Genomic DNA, 12762 nt, shown 5'->3' on the forward strand with positions numbered 1-12762 from the left:
AATGCACGACCGCATGTTGTAGGTCCTATACGGGCCTTTCTGGGTACAGATAATGTTCGACTGCTGCCTGACTAGCACATTCTCCAGATCTGAAAACGTCTGGTCAATGCTGGCCGAGTAACTGGCTCGTCACAATACGCCAGTCACTAATCTTGATGAACTGTGGTATCATGTTGAAACTGCATGGGCAGCTGTACCTGTACACGCCATCCAAGCTCTGTTTGACTCAATGCCCAGGTGTATCAAGGCCATTATTACGGCCAGAGGTGGTTGTTCTGGGTACTGATTTTTTAGAATCTACGCACCCAAATTGCGTGAAAATGTAATCATGTTTCAGTTCTAGTAAAATATATTTGTCCAATGAATATCCGTTTATCATCTGCATTTGATTTTGGTGTAGCAATTTTAATGGCCAGTAGTGTAAATGAATGTAGGAATTGCGGAGCTGGTTTGGACTACGATTTGTAGTTGTCGCAAACTGTTAATTAGTGTGTCAATCTTTATTCGTATCGGCGAGTATGCGTGGAAGATGCTTCTCTCGCATTGCGTGAAAGGACACACACCGAGGTGAAGGAGAGGGTGCCCGCGGTCAGAAGTTCCTCGGACGTGACGTCCGGTCCACGAGGGCAGTCACAGAAGCGGGGACTGCACTGTGGGCACTGGCTGCAGGCGGCGCCTTTCATCTATGAACGTCTGATCCCTTTGGAGTCCAGCTGGGCGACAGGCAGGGGGGGCTCCGTCCTGAGCCTTCTGCTGACCTACGGGAGTGATTGTCCAGCTCTGGCGGCGCTGGCCACTTACGATTTCAGGACGTCGCGTGCGACATCCTGGCGCCTTCCTTTAGTGTATCCCTCTGGGGAAAACAGGGTTGGCTGCTGCGCAGAGAAATCCTTAGTCACTCGCCGGCGCCAAACTAACGTGGGAGCCTGAAACCTGCCAGCATTTTTATGACGTGGGATGACCTCAGAGAACGCAGCAAAAATTTATAGTTCTTGGTGGCAAGCTTCCCTATCGGAGAACGCTTTAAACGATGTCTAGGAGGGACTTGTAGCGCGGTCTTACGGTTATGGCACTGGCGCGATTTACGCCCGCCGCTCGACGTGTGGACACGATAATTTTTTGGCGACGCTCCTCGTCGAGGGATATCTTTGAGAAAGAAAGCAGGATGGTATTTTTCTAGACATTAGACGAATGTCCGCCCGATTGTACAGTCTTGGTTGTCGGCGGGCGCCAGCCTAAATTCCCCACTCAACTTTGTGCAGGAATGCACTGGTTGAGGTTTTAAGAACAGACTCCCATCAGAATTACATTTGTGACTATCTACAGCCTGTGCACATTAGTGACCTTTCTTTTTGGAGCTTATTCTTCACTGCACCAAATCCATCTGTCCTGCAGCACTTGTATTTCAGCCAATGCATGTCGTACTGAACGGCAGCTACAGATACATAATCTCTGTCAATTTACCATGTAATAATCAGATAGTTTATATGTTGTGATTATTTTTTGGGAGACGTAGAGTTAACGTAGCCACCCCTCTCTTATTTAATAGCTTTGCCAACTGTCGAAATCATCCGTGACCTCTCATTTTTTATTTTTCTATTTCGTAAAACATTTTCGACAAAGTTTTATTTCTATGTATTCGTATGTTTCATATTGTAGTAAAATATGACTGAGGAAAACAATTATTCAGATCAGCAACTAGTTCCTTCTGATCATTTACGAGTTTATTAATTTTCTTGTGGGTTATGAAGACCTTAGGCGAACGGGAAGCGTGTACTTGTATATGGTAGTATATGTTAGTCCTGTACTTAGCCTCATTTGTAATTTCTTGTTTAGAAATGGTTAGCTTCCTGAAGTCTAACGTGTGAATAATATAAGTGGTGAGCCTCAAGGGTGGTTCTGACGTGAGTGCTTAATTCCCAATCAGGTATTCCAGCAATAGAAATTAAAACTGAATTTTTTTTCTCTTACGGATGTCTATTACTATTACATCTGTCATAATTACAAGGAAATTTATCCGAAAATTAATTTTAACCTTACTTGAGGTTAACACAGACACAACCCTGCTTAGTGGGTATTTTCTGTGAATTGAATTTTTACATTCTGGACAAACCTAGAATATAACTGTGAAATAGTTCGAAACAAGATACGGCAAAATTAGTTCATCTAAATATTCATAATCCCTTCAATGTACAATCAACACGTTGCATTCTTAACTCATGAAGTGTATTTTTCCCCTTTTCAGTGCATGCTTGCAATGTGCACGCAACGTTAAAGAAATTTTTAAGCTAGTTTTCGAAATTTTTTTGTAGGAAAAATGGACAATGGACAACAAAAAACATAAGTATGGTATTAACTCCAGTTACTTGTAACATACTGTCTTACAGTGTACTCAGAAAAATGAACTATTCGTCGAACGATTCTGATGTTTATTATAGGTTAGCTAGCAGGACACTAAAGCACTGTGCTTCGTATGTTAGTCCTGTACTTACCCACATTTGTAATTTTTTCCCTTAGAAATGATCATTTTCCTGAGCGACTGAAATACTCAATAGTGAAACCGCTTCGTGAAATCGGAGAAAGGGATACTCTTGTAAATTCTAGGTTCATTTCTATGCCAGCGCTATTTGCCAAAGTTATTGAAGAGGCTTTATATGCAGTGTGAATCACGTAAAATTGGCACCGCAAATATTGCGGATAAGAAAAGTGCTAAAGATAAGTGGTTTTCACAGAATGGATTGGTAGTCGGGGGCCCGCATTGTCAGTCAATCAACAGAGTGTATTAATACTTAGAACGTGTATTTCTTGTGCAAACTTTTTTAAATACAGCAATGCCTATCGGCATTAAAAAAGTGAAAGTAGAGTAAATTAGGATGCCAGTGTTGTTTGTTGTACGACTCTAGTGCGAATGGTTTATTTGATATCACAATTTGATAAGTTCCCACACTGTCAGTTTTAAAATACCTGTGGTAGCACACACTAAAAAACAACAAAACTGTATACACTACACACGTGGATTCTGACCAGTAACGAGACTATCACACACGTTAGACTTCATGTATGCTGAGCTTCCACCTCACGAAGCCATAGGAGATTGTCAATAAACCAATAGTGCTTGTTTCGTCAGTTTACCGGGCCATGCTTCGTAAATGTGGCTTCATCAATAAGAAAGATACATGATACATATCGAGTGCCCTGTCTTAATATCCATGTACAGAAGTTAACAGTATTTTCATAATCGTTTCCATGCAGCTCTTGGTGGAGAGAGGTGGAACCTATGTCGATGGAGAAGAATGCGTAGTACACTTGCTAGACTCTTAACAATTCCTCGTGTGAGTGCGAAGGAGTTAAAGGGTGGCAGCAAGAACGTTAATTTCCCCCTCTACTGTCGCCACTTGTTCCCTTCTGTTACATTTTCTGGGTCTCAGACTGCAAATCTGAAGAGGCTGATAAAGAACTGCCAATATGGTTGACTTCTGTTGGGATGTCTTTCCTCATTCTCCCTACACCCTCGATACACCATGAGCATGTCGGCCTTCTCCGAATTAGTAAATCCCATTATCCACTCACAATGTACTGCTTACAAATCACACAATAGCTGCACTCAAGGAACAGACAAGCACACAGTATGCAGACATTATAACTCCGTACCTAGCAACTACCCAGGTTGACTGGCAAAACGAAGTGTCGGTGTGGAAGTTTTTCAAAATATGATCTCTCGTGAAAGACCCGCAATAGAATCCTGGAACAAACACCACGGACAATAGGCAACATTCCATTTTAAAAAGGTATCATTACAATCTGTTTATTGACTAAAAATACGAACCCCTGACTAACAATCAATTCTGTGAAAAGCGCATATCAACATCAGTTTCCATTTCCGCAACCTTTGCGATGTAAGTTACAGGTGATTCTCACAGTGTAGGGGTAATCGATGATTTCAGTTCACTTAATTTTCTGTCAACGTACAGTCTGGTCTTAGAAAATGTTTAACTAAAAATTCTATATTCTGTTTTCTGTGTGAGGCACTGGACGGATTAAAATAAAAGTTTCGCATCGGATTTCATTTCACCAAAGGTTTTCATAGTCTTGATCAAAATATGTAACTGCAGAAATTGTGCTTTTGAGGAGTACGATGAGTATCTCACAACTGGCTTCTCTTCTACGTTAGAAACAGACAAAAGAAAGGATACAGTAAAGTGAAATCTGTGAGGTATCGTCTAACTGAGGAGCAGGTAAGTGGGGGGGGGGGGGGGGCTCAGAGGCCAGTGCTGCGACCACTGGTGGATCTTATATTTGTAAGTGGTGTATCTTCCAATATGACAGGTGATTCCAAAACACTTCTGTTTGCTAATGATGCTATCTTGACAGCTGAGGATGTTCAGTGCATCAGATACTGTATTGAGTGTATCAAATACTGTACTTCAAGACATAAATTCCTGTGTTCTTGGACATAAATTGATGCTAAATCACAGCGAGACTTTTTTTCCGTTTCGAACAAACAATTCTGCTAAAACTCACATTTCGATTACACAGAATGGATATGTAATTAGTGAATCTGAAGAATCGAAATTTCGTAGTGTTCACATAGATATAAAAAAAAGACATGTTAGCAATCTTGTTCAAAACCAGAATGCCACTGTGCTTAGCATTAGAATTGTATCTGCAGTAAGTGATAGTCCAACACGAAAATTGGTCTCCATTACTTGTTTCCATTGGCTTATGACTTACTGCATTATATCCTAAGGTACCTCTTCCCTTTCTCAAAGGGTATTTTTAGCTCAAAAATGAGCAGTTTTTTACGATATCTGGCAAGTTCACGAACCTTTTGTAAAGATTTGTCCAGGAGTCTCCAATTATGACTCTGGCCACTCATCTACATCTAAATCTACATGACTACTCTGCAATTCACATTTTAGTGCTTCGCAGAGGATTCATCGAACCACAATCATACTATCTCTCTACCATTCCACACCCGAACAGCGCGCGGGAAAAACGAACACCTAAACCTTTCTGTTCGAGCTCTGATATCTCTTATTTTATTTTGATGATCATTCCTACCTATGTAGATTGGGCTCAACAATATATTTTCGCATTCGGAAGAGAAAGTTGGTGACTGAAATTTCGTAAATAGAGCTCCAATTTCGAGCGCACTAAGGCGCGATAGAGGCGGAGAAGGACCACTCGGTCCGCTCCCCAGGAGGTACCATTCAGGACACGGAGGGTGTTGAGGGATCGCAGACATCGAGCCGACAGATAGGAAACGTGGGAGGACCAGCACAGTTTTCTGTCAAACATAAGACCCAAGAATTTAGCGACGTCCGAAAACGGAAGGTTGACAGGTCCTAGATGCAAGGAAGGTGGAAGAAACTCCGTACGACGCGAAAAATTAACACAAACGGTCTTACTGAGAGAAAAGCGGAAGCCTGTTTCGATGCTCCAAGAGTGGAGGCGATCAAGATAGCCTTGAAGACGTCGTTCAAGAAGGCTGGTCCGTTGAGAGCTGTAGTAGATCGCAAAATCGTCCACAAAGAGGGAGCCCGAGACATCAGGAAGGAGACAATCCATAATTGGATTTATGGCAATGGCAAACAGTACAACACTTAGCACGGAGCCCTGGGGTACCCCGTTTTCTTGGGAGGAAGTACGGGAGAGAGTAGTGTTCACCCGCACTTTGAATGTGCGCTCTGCCATAAATTCGCGGAGAAAACGGGGCAACCGACCGCGAAAGCCCCAAGAGAACAGTGTGCGGAGGATGCCTGTCCTCCAACAGGTATCGTATACTCTCTCCAGATCAAAAAATATTGCTACTGTTTGGCGTTTCCGGAGAAAATTGTTCATGATATAAGTGGAGAGAGCAACAAGATGGTCAACTGCAGAACGATGCTTTCGGAAACCGCATTGGGCAGGTGTTAAAAGACTGCGGGACTCCAGCCCCCAAGCTAAACGGCAATTCACCATACGCTCCAAAACCTTACATACACTACTCGTGAGAGAAATGGGGCGATAGCTAGAGGGGAGATGTTTGTCCTTTCCAGGTTTCGGAACAGGAACGACGATAGCTTCCCGCCATCGTCTGGGAAAAGTATTGTCGGTCCAAATTCGATTATAAAGGCGAAGAAGGTAACGCAGACTATGGTACGATAAATGCAGCAACATTTGGATGTAGATACCATCCGGTCTTGGGGCGGAACAGCGAGAAGAAGAGAGTGCATGTTGGAGTTCCCGCATGGAGAAAACAGTATTGTAGCCTTCGCGATTTTGAGAGGAGAAAGCAAGAGGTCGCACTTCTGCTGCACGTTTCTTCGGGAGAAACGCTGGCGGGTAATTTGAAGAGATCGAAATCTCAGCAAAGTGTTGACCCAATGAGTTAGAAATTGCGACGGGGTCCACTAATGTATCATGCGTGACAGTGAGCCCAGAGAACGGTGAGAAACTAGGCGCGCCTGATAACCGTCGAATCCGACTCCAAACTTACGAGGAGGGAGTGAAGGTGTTAAATGAGCTAGTAAATAAGTTCCAGCTTGCCTTCTTGCTATCGCGGATGACGCGACGGCATCGCGCACGGAACTGCTTATAGCGGATACTGTTGGCCGATCTAGTATGGTGTCTGAAAACGCGAAGAGCACGTCGCCTCTCACGTATTGCGTCACGGCATGCCTCTTTCCACCGAGGAACTGGGGGGGCGCCGGGGCAATTCGGAGGTGCGAGGTATTGAACGTTTCGCAGCTGTAAGAATAACGTCTGTAATATGAGTGACCTCATCGTCGACGCTAGGAAAGTGACGGTCATCGAATGTCGCTAGAGACGAAAAAAGTGTCCAATCGGCTTGGGCAAACTTCCAGCGTCGCGGACGCATATAGGGCAGTTGAGGCTGCAGTCTAAGGACACATGGAAAGTGGTCACTCGAGTGTGTATCATCAGGGGCGAACCATACGAAGCGCCGAGCTAGCGGAACAGTACCGACCGAAGGTCCAAATGAGATAAATTTGTCGTGGAGGCAGACAAAAATGTAGGGACCCCAGTGTTGAGGCAAACTAGATCCGCTTTGTGGAAGACGTCTAGCAATAGTGAGCCACGTGGACAAGGATGTGGAGATCCCCAAAGTGGGTGGTGGGCATTGAAGTCCCCAACCAGCAAATAGGGGGGTGGAAGCTGACCAAGAAGATGAAGGAGATCAGCTCGTGCCATTGGTGTGGACGATGGAATGTATACAGTACAAAGAGAGAAGGTGTATCCAGCATGGGAAAGACAGACAGCGACTGATTGGAAGGAAGTGTTTAAGGGGATTGGGTGATAATGGAGAGTATCATGGAGAAGAATCATGAGTCCTCCATGGGCTGGAGTTCCTTCAACAGAGGGGAGATCAAATCGGACGGACTGAAAATGGGGGAGAACAAAGCGGTCATGGGGACGCAGCTTTGTTTCCAGAAGACAGAAGATGACCATCGAGTAGGATCGTAAGAGGATCGACAATTCATCCCGATTGCCTCGAACGCCGCGGATATTCCAGTGGATAATGGACATAGGGTGAACAGAAAATGGAGGAATGTGACCAAGGTTGCCATCAACTCAACGAATGCTCAGAGCTTGCGACAGACAGCGTGGAACGGCACTCAGCCGAAGGCAGAATATCCTGATCCATAGGATGATCAGGAGCAGCTCCTGCCACCAGCGATCGGCCGGTTGATCGGCCGCCAGCAGTGCGCCTCGGCGACACAGAAGAAGGCTGAGGGCGGTTACCGCCAGGTGGTGCTGTAGATGAGACACGCCGTGGCGGAGAAGGAGAGGAACTGGGTTTCTTATTAGCCTTCTTGGAAACATGATGTTTAGATGAAGGAGGAAGCAATGGTTGTGAAGTTGGGGTACATAAAAAATCTTCACGAGTATGCTCTTTTTTGGAAGTCCGGGTGTCTGACTTTTGGGATCGAGATTTAGCAGAACCCGATGAAGGGTGAGCCATAGAGTGAGCAGGCGGAAGTGGAGAGGTTGAACGGGTGATCTCTGACGACCGTGTCACTAAAGGTGAGATCACAAGTCTGTGTGGCCCCCTCCTTTGTTGGCCGAGGAGAGGCAAGGACAGTGCTGTATTTTCCTGTCTGAGGCACAGTGGGCTTTCGATTGGCGAATAATTTTCGAGCAGCAAAGGTCGACACCTTTTCCTTCACTCTGATTTCCTGATTGAGCTTTTCATCTTTAAAAATGGGGCAATCTCGAGAGGAAGCAGCGTGGTCACCCATACAGTTCATGCAACGAGGGGATGGAGGTGGACAAGCGCCCTCATGGGCATCCTTGCCACAAGTAACACATTTGGCCGGGTTGGAACAGGACTGGCTGGTATGATTGAACTGCTGACACCGATAGCAACGCGTAGGGTTTGGGACGTAAGGGCGAACGGAAATTATCTCATAGCCCGCTTTTATTTTCGATGGGAGTTGAACTCCGTCAAATGTCAAGATGACAGTAGGGGTTGGAACAATGTTCATGTCAACCCTTTTCATGACTCTATGAATAGCCGGTACGCCCTGGTCAGACAGGTAGTGTTGAATTTCTTCGTCAGACAATCCATCGAGAGAGCGTGTATAAACGACTCCACTTGAGGAATTTAAAGTGCGGTGCGCTTCCACCCGGACAGGGAAGGTGTGTAGCAATGAAGTATGCACTAATTTTTGTGCCTGGAGGGCACTGACTGTTTCTAACAACAAGGTGCCATTCCGTAATCTGGAACAAGACTTTACAGGGCCTGCAATGCGTCGACACCTTTCTGAATAATGAAAGGGTTGACTGTGGAGAAGGCGTGACCTTCGTCAGACCGAGAAACAACAAGGAACTGTGGCAACGATGGAAGAACTGTATGTGGCTGAGACTCAGTGAACTTACGCTTGTGAGCAGACATAGTGGAAGAGGAGGAAACCATTGCCGAAGAATCCCCTATGATTACCGGCGTCTCCGATGGCGCGCTCCTCCCTTGTGGGGGCCCTCTCTGAGGGCACTTCCGCCTTAGGTGATTGTTCACACCTCAGGTCACACCTCCCGAGAAACGGACGGAGGGACCAATCGGCACTTTCGGAAGATATCAGCTCGGGTAATCACCACTCCCTGGGCCTGGCCATTACCAGGGGATACGTACGTGGCCTACCTGTCTACCCAGGGCGGGGAATTACGCGTTACCCTGTCACCGGCTACGCATGAAAATGCGTGGGTCGGCCTTCAGACACGCACAGGGAGGAAAAAATAGAAAGGGAAAAACAAAGAAAGGGAAAGGAAAGAAGAGAGTTCTAAAACGCCGCATCGGAGAAAAGGGTAAAGAGAAGAGGTAAGGAAAAGAGAAGGACAAAGGTAGGATGAAGACGTGCAAGCAGAGAAAGCGAAGAATGTGTTACATTTTCGACCGTCCGTCTCCGGACGTAGGCACAAAACATACTCCAAGAGGGGGAGAAAGGGAAGGAAAGAGTCAGAGGTGAGGGGAGGGGGGCCGAGGATGGGGGATAGGGAAGGATGCGGAAAAGGAAGGTATGTAGCCCGGAAAGGAAGGAGGGCCACATTAGCTCGGGGTCCCATGCTCACTACGCACATATCCACAAAAGAATTGTGGACCCCCTGGGGGATTACATTGTGTATTTGAAGCAAACCTTGCATCCTCATACTCGTTCCCCTAGCGCCACTCTTATGCGACTGGTGCGAAATGTGACCAGTTTCTTTCAGATGTAGAAATACGCCTACTTACTTTAGTTTATGTCGCACAACTCCCTCTTTATGTTGAGATTTTTTACATCAGTATATATAAATTTTAAAGTGGTTATTCTCTCTCTCTCTCTCGCTCTCTTCTGATCTCTGTACCAGCTGTAGTCATGCTAAGACATTTATATATGAAACCATGCTGTGGTAAGATAATCTGTGGCCGCTTTTATAGCACAGCCACACTGACCTAGATTCATTCGTCAGTTTATGAGATTCGTCTGCATCTGGCAGAGAGCGTGATCCGGCCACCTCCCGAGTTGGCAGGCATCCCGCAGTGCATTGGTGCAGCTCTCCATTCACTGGTTTTTGATACTTCTCGTTGGTGTCCACATTTATCCAGAAACTAGAACAACTGTATATGTCGGTAAACTAGTTAGCTATCAGATTCTTTATGAATGTTAATCACACAGCTCATAATCACAAGTGATACACCTGAGGATAGTTTGCGGCGCTAATCACTTGCGTTCGGTCTTATCTGTCGACAAAAGTGCGTGCGATTCTGATGTTGTTATTATCGAGCAGTTGGTGATGACTTTTCCGGCGGAATGATCATGTTGTTGTTGTTGTTATTGTTGTTGTTGCTTTTGTGTGTGTGTGTGTGTGTGTGTGTGTGTGTGAGAGAGAGAGAGAGAGAGAGAGAGAGAGTGAGAGAGAGAGAGAGAGAGAAAGAGATATTGAGATCTTTAATGTCTCCTGCTTGTAGAGGGTGATCTCGAACTTAAATTACACAAATGTCGGTGCCTGTTTAGAGCTGTTTTCTCATTTGGTGTAAGAGCCACCTGGTCTCCAAAGAGCCATTAGAGACTAATAACGTAACTACATTTTATTCGTTTTGTTAGACTAGTTACGTTTGTTTCCGAAAAAATAGCTCAACAACATACAACTAACATACTAGGAAAACGAACCCCAGGCAGGCGGGAGTAGCAATGAATGCAAAGTTGGAGGTGAAGAGTGAATCGGGCATTTCTAACGTCAACGGAAATTACCGTCAGTGAATGGAACAAGATTGGTCCCGAACAGGACATATAGCGCGTTTACAGTGCAATACACAAACAAAGATAAATGGGGGAAAGAAATCAAATGTATGCAAGTGTATGTAACGAGGCTCAGGATAACAAGGGACCCTTATACCAAAATATTTATTAATCAACGTTTCAATCTTGATGATCCCCTCCCTCTGTAATCGTATTTGGTGAAATGGTTCGGTCAGCATGGAAACACGTAGGAGTCACGTGCTCCAAAGCCCCACATTGAACAATATACCCTGAACGGTGTGATCCGAAAACCTTGTGCCTCCACCAGCATTTTACTCATCAAATGTGCCAGAAATTGTGGCCTTCCAAACCTTGGAGAATAGGCAAGTCTTCGGATGTCACGTTGTGTAATGAGGCGTGGACGTCCAACACCTTGTAGTCTACTCCCAGATTCATCGTCCTTCAATGATTTTTCATCGACGCTCACGTAGATAGCACGCGAACGTACCACCTGCTTCTCCGTTTACGAGATTCTCGCTTCCAGGCACCGTGCCATAACAATCTGCCCTTTGTCAGCGGATTTCCTAAGCTGCGGCACGTATAATCGCTAGACTGATTCACCATTCGCCTCTGCCCCTGTTGCATCCTTTCCTCACAGTGCCGGCCGGTGTGGCCGTGCAGTTCCAGGCGCTTCAGTCTGGAACCGCGTGACCGCTAGGTCGCAGGTTCGAATCCTCCCTCGGGCATGGATGTGTGTGATGTCCTTAGGTTGGTTAGGTATAAGTAGTTCTAAGTTCTAGTGGACTGATGACCACAGATGTTACGTCCCATAGTGCTCAGAGACATTTTTTTTTCTCACAGTGTGACGTACCCGCAGCACTACCAAGCGACATACACTCTCGCGATGGCTGTGGTCATAGTGACTGGGGATCTCAAAGTAAAATCAAGAGAAAAACGTTTTTTTCAGGTTTTGTTACGCAAACCCAGATTTCGGCTAGGGCCTAGCCATTATCAGTGCACTATTTTTTGAAGTCGATGCATGTTCATTCCCTGTTGTTCGGGCGTCAGTCACAGTTCTCTGAGTACTAAGAATGTGACTGACGCCCGAACCACAGGGAACTAACATGCATCGAATTTAAAAAAAATGTGCATTGATAATGGCTAGGCACTAGCGGAAATCTGGATTTGCGTAATAAAACCTGAAAAAAAAAGACGACTGATTGCTGCTCTCTTATCATTTATAAAATGAAAACTATACTTCTCGGTCGTATATTTTGTCACAGTAAGTTACTAAGAGATATAAATCAGAGTAAAATTTTGCGAACGGAAACCAGGAAATGTCAAAAAATAAAATACTAAAAGACTTATTGTAGATATCATTGTCAAAGTTCTATAGAAATAAGAAGTGTGTTGCAAAATAGAGAATAGAAATTCAAGTGATTTTCACAAGATGGTGTCGTCTTTAACTAAAAAATCATATTAATATGCTTTGAAGGTTGATATTACAACTAAACAATATTGTAATGCTATCTGTGTCATAACACAATGCTGATATGTCTGGAATGTCTTACGTTGATATAAAAACTTCACTTCACACATCGAAGGTACGTTGGCAGATGCCGCTGTTACCAACGTTGTTTTTTTTTTCCTTTTTTTCACTCAGTCTACCATCACAGTTGAGGAAGCAACACCTAACGTGAGCCTTCAATCCAATGCCAATGAAATCCTCAAGACTGACATCAAAACTTATTCGTTGAAAGACAGAAATGATTTATAACATATTGAATCTATTTGGAATTAAGTCACATTCACCTTACGAAAATCATAGTATCCAATACTCACCGACTGTGTGTGGCATGTGATATTCTCCCCTGCGGCCGAATAACATAAAGGTTTGTTTTCCATTTGATACCTGGCGATCGATTCGTATGTTAGCGAAAAACGTTCATCTTAAAACGACTAATAATTTCATCAGTGAGGTGCTTTCCGACTGCCAGTTCGCCGATGAGATATCTCACTGATAAGTTACATGTGGGAGGGGTTTGCT

The sequence above is a fragment of the Schistocerca cancellata genome, chromosome 3 (genome assembly GCF_023864275.1).
Source record: "Schistocerca cancellata isolate TAMUIC-IGC-003103 chromosome 3, iqSchCanc2.1, whole genome shotgun sequence".
In the NCBI taxonomy this organism is placed as follows: Eukaryota; Metazoa; Arthropoda; class Insecta; order Orthoptera; family Acrididae; genus Schistocerca; species Schistocerca cancellata.